This window comes from Oratosquilla oratoria, chromosome 8 (genome assembly GCF_046742065.1).
Source record: "Oratosquilla oratoria isolate Oo_2021 chromosome 8, ASM4674206v1, whole genome shotgun sequence".
In the NCBI taxonomy this organism is placed as follows: domain Eukaryota; kingdom Metazoa; phylum Arthropoda; class Malacostraca; order Stomatopoda; family Squillidae; genus Oratosquilla; species Oratosquilla oratoria.
This window is the reverse complement of record NC_134784.1, coordinates 42,689,171-42,696,670: the sequence shown is the minus strand read 5'-3', so window position 1 is coordinate 42,696,670 and position 7,500 is coordinate 42,689,171.

Sequence of the window (7,500 nt, the reverse complement as noted above, 5' to 3'; positions counted from 1 at the left end):
ATATATATATATATATATGTATATATATATATATATGTATATATATATATACACACACACACACACACACACATATATATATATATATGTATACATATATATATATATATATATATATATATATATATATATATATATATATATATATATATACGTTTTCTCAACCACAATGCACTTTAATTCTAAGCCATATAGACGCATGCAGAAATTGTAACGAGGGACGCCCAAGGACTCGAACCCATGCGGAGAGAACGTTACAAGCGCCGAGTGACTTAAACCAATACACCATCAAGAGAGCTATAAGTTAAGCGCAAGTCATAGTGGAGCTGGGTTGAACGCAAACTTTCGTGTATGTGTATGAACTCGAGCATACAGATATATATAAGAAAACTTGCGCTTAACTTATAGCTTAACTCTTGATGGTGTATTGGTTTAAGTCACTCGGCGCTTGTAACGTTCTCGCCGCATGGGTTCGAGTCCTTGGGCGTCCCTCGTTACAATTTCTGCATGCGCCTATATAGCTTAGAATTAAAGTGCATTGTGGTTGATAAAATGTATCTCTAAACACTGGGACCCATTCAGTGTCGTACAAAATACTTCCCACGTTCGTACACTTACCATATGCATTATCATAGTGGAGCTGGGTTGAACGCAAACTTTCGTGTATGTGTATGAACTCGATCATGCAGATATATATAAGAAAACATGCGCTTAACTTATAGCTCTCTTGATGGTGTATTGGTTTAAGTCACTCGGCGCTTGTAACGTTCTCGCCGCATGGGTTCGAGTCCTTGGGCGTACCTCGTTACAATTTCTGCATGCGCCTATATGGCTTAGAATTAAAGTGCATTGTGGTTGATAAAACGTATCTCTAAACACTGTGACCCATTTAGTGTCGTACAACATATATATATATATATATATATATATATATATATATATATATATATATATATATGTTGGTACATTATGACAAGTTGATGAAGGTGGAAAAAGAAGTCACGGGTCTAGTTCCGAGTTCCTGAGTTTATTCCTGACCGGTTTCGCTCTAAGCATAGAGCGAAACCGGTCAGGAATAAACTCAGGAACTCGGAACTAGACCCGTGACTTCTTTTTTCACCTTCATCATATATATATATATATATATATATATATATATATATATATATTAATATATATATTACACACACGCACACACACACACACACACACACACACACACACACACACACACACACACACACACACGCACACACACACATATATGTATATATATAGGGTGCTCTAGAAAAAATGCCACAATTTTGATCTCAGTTTATTTAAGAACGGACAGAGATGCAAGAACAAACTTTAGCATTCTGAAAAGCTAACATGATGGCAACTTGTTCAGCACTCAAGCAAACTTCTTGAAGTGCACGTGCTCGATGTGAGCACCACGTCGATTAAAACATGCTTAAATTCGGAGGCAGAAATTCTCCGCGACTTTGCGGCATGTCTCCGCCGTCACATTGGCTGCATAAGCTTCGACACTCTGCTTTACCTGGTCAAGGGTGGTTGGCTTGTTTGCATACACCTCTCCCTTAGACGCTCCCCAGAACCAAAAGTCCAAGGGATTGAGGTCAGGGCTATGAGGTGCCCATTCGTGTGTTGTGCGGAAACTTATCACGCGGGATCCGAAAAGCTCCCTCAGCAAGGCGAGAGAATCGTGAGGTGAATGGGGCGTAGCTCCATCTTGCTGAAACCACATTCTGCTCTTCTGGTGGACAGTGAACCTTTGACCAAGTTCAGTGTTGAACTTGTTGATGATTTCACAGTAACGCTCGCTGTTGACTGTCACTGTCTTGCCACCCCCGTCCTGAAACCAGTACGGTTCGAGAAGACCATGTCTGGGTTTGAATGCGATCCATGCAGTCACTTTGGCGCCCTTCAGATGTTTTTCACTCATCTCCTCAGGAGGTTCCTCGCCCCAGAAAACGTTATTGTGATTGTTTACCGTCCCATTGAGGTGATAATGAGCCTCATCACTGAACCAGATGTTGTTCAACCACCCAGGTGATCGCTCCAGCTTCTCGTCCAACCACTCACACATTTCAATGCGCCTGGTATTGTCCTCATCCTTCAAGACATGATGAGTGGAAATCCTGTAGGGGAAGAGCTTCAGATCATTCCTCATGGAGCGCAGCAGTGTGGCTGGTGAAAGGCTTAGCTCTTGTCCCCGTCTGCGATAGGACTTTTTGGGGCTTCTCACAACTGAGTCCTTGATTTGCCGGCGTTTCTCTGGCGTGAGGATTGGTTTTGCGCCACTTCTACCCTTGTTGCAATTGTGGAGTGTTTGCTCCTTTTCGAAGTGTTTAACAATCCTCCAGATTGACTTGTTGCCCAGTGTTTTGACGCTACGGTGAACTCCAAATTCGTTCTGGAATTTGCGACGAACCTCCACGTACGAATATGTCACGTACCAGAATTGCACAATTATTTGCTTCTGCTTTAAAGTAAACATTTTACAGCTGATCTAAAAAAGAAAAACATGGTTAAAATTGCCACTAAGTAGTTAACAAGCTCTGAAAAGGAAATATTGGTAAAGCAAAAATTACGATTTCCACAGCCGAAATAAGTTGTGGCATTTTTCTGGAGCACCCGGTATATGTATATATTTATATATGTATATATGTATATATATATATATATATATATGTATATATATGTGTATAGATATACATATATATATATATATATATGTGTGTGTGTGTGTGTGTGTGTGTGTGTGTGTGTGTGTGTGTGTGTGTGTGTGTGTGTGTGTGTGTGTGTGTGTGTGTGTGTGTGTGTGTGTGTGTGTGTGTGTGTGTGTGTGTGTGTGTGTGTGTGTGTGTGTGTGTGTGTGTGTGTGTGTGTGTGTATGTATATGTATATTTTTTCAAACTCATTAACTTTTTACTTTTAATTCCATGTTATCACGAATGAGACTGACAATGCGCTCGTCGGAGACATATAGGGAAACTGATACAAAGTGAAGCCAAAGGCTCGAACCCTCAGCTCAGACGTACCAAAGTAACAGTGACTAACCACTGCGCCATCAAGATCTCTCTCTCTTGATGGCGCAGTGGTTAGTCACTGTTACTTTGATACGTCTGAGCTGAGGTTCGAGCCCTTTGCTTAACTTCGTATCAGTTTCCGTATATGTCTCCAACGACCGCATTGTCAGTCTCGTTCGTTAGGACATGGAATTAAAAGTAAAAAGTTAATATGGTTGAAAAAAGATTAACATCTGCACTGGGGACCATTCAGTGTGTGTGTATATATATATATATATATATATATATATATATATATATATATATATATATATATATATATATATATATATATATATATATATCACATATATACAAATATATATACACACATATATATATACATTGGAAACTGGTATGTTATAACACATTTGTAAATGTTCACTATAAACCCACTATCGGAGAAATAATATCGGAAGTACAGGGAAACTGTATATTTCGACTACTATCTGTAGTCCTCTTCACTTTCCTGAAAAGGGCTATAGCTATTAGCCGAAATATAGAAGCTACACATTCTTCTATTTTTTTTTTCTTTTTTCCGACTGTGGGTTCTTCGTGATTATTAATTACATATGTGCTACAGCATTTTGTCACCGTGATATATATGTATATATATATATATATATATATACATATATATATACATAATATATATATATATATATATATATATATATGTATATATATATACTAACACGGGGCTCGAATCGAGACCTCGCTTGACGCCAGGCCAATGCTTAACCGACTGAGCTACTGGAGCTTCAAAAGTCTCGAACTTGGAGTTCATCTAACTCAAGAAGAATCAAGGTAGACTGCTAACTGCCGTCCTTACCTAACTTTTCACAGACAACTGAGGTCATCTCGTAACCAGTGATGAAGCTAGTACAAAACTTTGATAGGCTTTCATTGTTCTAAATAGCTGAAATGAATAGCCAGTGGTGGCTTATATCATTACCAAATTTCCTACAGTCACAATTATTCTCCACACACCCCGATCTTCTGCATTCTCCCTTCATCAAACAGATATTCCCCTCTTTCCTTATACTCCTTTTACCTCATTCATCAACTTCATCTTTGGTCACTCCCGTCATGTCTCATTCCCTCCACCTCTGCTTTCCACACCTCTTTTACTAATTTTCACTAATCACCCAGAAACTTGGATCCACTACCGATCACTCATCAACCATTGGCACCTCACAGCATCCACCTCAATTTATCATTTTGCATCACATATCACACATCACTATTCCTTATCTCCCACCCTCCATTACCCACTACCATGTATCATCACACATTACCCACAATTAATCATTACCACATGTAAAAAACATATCGAACATCCTCATCCACCACCACACATCCCCCACTCACCATCACCGACCACCACCCTTCACCTACCATGACCCATCATTCATTATCACCCATCACCCACCACCACCCATAACCCACAACTACCCATCACCCACCACCATACATCTACCACCAGCTATATCACCAACTCCACCCATTACATACGACTCCCATCACCCACAGCAACCAGTCAGACAGCACCACCTATCACTCACCCAAATTTAACATCCAATTCCACCAGTTACTCATCACTAACCATCATCTACCTCCACCTATCACCCACAAACACTCATTTCCAAATGCCACCCGTGATCATTCACCACCATTTACTCACAACCCATCATCCACCACTCACTACCCACCACATTTCTCCTCCACCAATTGCATACTACACAATGGTCTCAAACTGTCCGGAAATAGATTCAATTTGGAAGTAGGTAGAAACAACTTTGTCAACCGTGTAGTTAATGAATGGAATAAACTTCCTGCAGAGGTAGTGCAATGTAGTTCAGTTCGAACCAAGCAGTGTATTTCAGCCTCTGAGAAAGCAAATAAGATTCTGGGATTGATTGCGCGATCTTTTGATTTCAAAAGTCCATCACTCATTAACAAGCTATATAAATCGTTAGTTCGTCCACATTTGGAATATGCTGTTTCCGTATGGTCACCGAATCTCATTAAAGACATTGACAGACTGGAAAAAGTACAACGGCGAGCCACAAAAACTGATTCCAAATATCAAAAATAAATCATACGAAAATCGACTTAAGCACATGAATCTGTTTTCCCTAAAAAAGCGTAGACTCAGAGGTGACTTGATACAGGTCTTTAAGATTTTAAAGGGAATTGACAACATCAAAAGTGACCAAATTTTCACATTGAATGAGAATCAGACAAGAAACAATGGTCTCAAACTGTCCGGAAATAGATTCAATTTGTAAGTAGGTAGAAACAACTTTGCCAACCGTGTAGTTAATGAATGGAATAAACTTCCTGCACAGGTAGTGCAATGTAGTTCAGTTCGAAGCTTTAAGAATCATTTAGATAAATACCTAAGTAAGATGCTGTAATTATTATAATTTATGTTATATTATTTGTTTTTGTTTTGTTATAATTTGTCTGTCTGATTTTCATTTATTATTAGTTATATGTCAATTTATTATCATTTACTATTTACCTGTTTGTTATTCAACTATACCAATGCATTTATTTATGTATTTTAATTGTTATAGTTTTAATTTATTATTAATATTTTTTTTTTTGCATCCGACCTAGATATGGATCAAAAGGTCTCCTGTCGGCATGCTTTGCCTTTGTAATCCTTTGTAATCCTTTGAATCATTTAGATAAACACCTAAGCAAGATGCTGTAATGATTATAATTTTATATTATTTGTTTTTGTGTTGTCTGCTTGATTTTCACTGATCATTAGTTATATGTTAATATATTACTATTTACTATTTACCTGTTTGTTTATTATTTAACTATACCCATGCATTTATTTATGTATTTCATTTGTTATTTACATTATTATAGTTTTTATTTATCAATTTATCATTATTATGATTTTTTCGCATCTGACCTAGATATGGACCAAAAGGTCTCCTGTCGGCATGCTCCGCCTTTGTAAACCTTTGTAATCACATATAATCCATCACTCACCACCACCCACTTTAACCACCACCCATCGACCACCATCCATCACCGGAAGAAAACGCAGCAATGATTTCAAAGTCTGTGTTAGAATAACCGTTATTCACTAACAGTTGTCGTAGGTATTGCAGTTCTGAGGGCAGTGAAAGCCATGGCGAGCAAACCTTAATCGGCCGTCGCATGTATGCCTCCCCTTTTGTACTCAACCGTACATTCACTCTCACCGTTCATGCATTTCCCAGCATTGGTGGGCTTACGGTGAACAGTAGTGATGAAATCATGAGATGACGCGTCCACCATTACGTCAAGGAACGGGAGTTTGTTGTTATTACTTGATTCTACAGAAATATTTAAACCTGAAACATCCTGCGATTACTTGAGGAGCTTAGATTTAACCTCCACGACAGCTGTTAGTGAATAATGGTTATTCCAACACAGACTTTGACAGCATTACTAATAAACTACTTCACAGTAGTTTGGATAACAATACCCCTCACCACAATAACATCATCATATTTTTTTTTTAGCAGTGCATACAGGGAAGATGAAAAGCTCCTTAAAGACATTGTTTTTTTTTTCGAAAATGTAAACCGGTGGATGAAAATGATGTCTTGCGTTTGGTGATATTAAAAAAAAAAAAAAAAAAAAAAAAAAAAAAAAAAAAAACCCACCACTTCCCTAGTTCTTAAAAATGACTTGTCTAGCAACTCTGGGATTCTGTCGAAAACCAACGTAGTTTACAAGTTTAATTGTACCTTTGGAGACTGTGAGCTCTTTTCTCGTAGCTTTGTTGGTTTTACGACATGCAGCCTTAGCAGGCTTTTAACTCTCCACCTCCAACAGGGAGCAAATAAAAACAGTTTTGAACATTATCACAAGTCTGTATTGAATAGAGCTACCGTTGCTCATAACACTGAAGTTATAGCTCAATGTAACGACATTAAGGAACTGAAAATGTTAGAGGCTGTGTATATAAGAGAATTGTCTCCTGTTATTAATATTCAGTCCAACATGGCATCTGCTATCCCCCTTTTTAATAGCTCTTTGCGACATGTGGTACCTAACCTACCTAGGTATGATAGCTCACCTCATCTTCCACCGACCCCAACTCTCCCCCCCTCACCTTCCACCGACCCCCCCCCCCCACTCACCTTTCCCTCCCCCTTCCCCTCCCCGTCCTCAAGCCCTGAGAAAATCAACCAGAGTGAGGTCTTCGTAGGTTTAAATGTCGCACATGACACCAAGAGTGTAGTATTCTTTATTCTGTGACCATGTAACATATCTGTATATTTGTGTTGTCTGAACTGTATTTGTATCTTGGTAATTACTCCTTGCAGTCGAAATATCAGTGTCTTAATTAAAATGAAGAGCTTTGGATAGTTCGTTTCTGCTCATCCTCCCAAGATTAGAACCTTAGTGAGGAAAA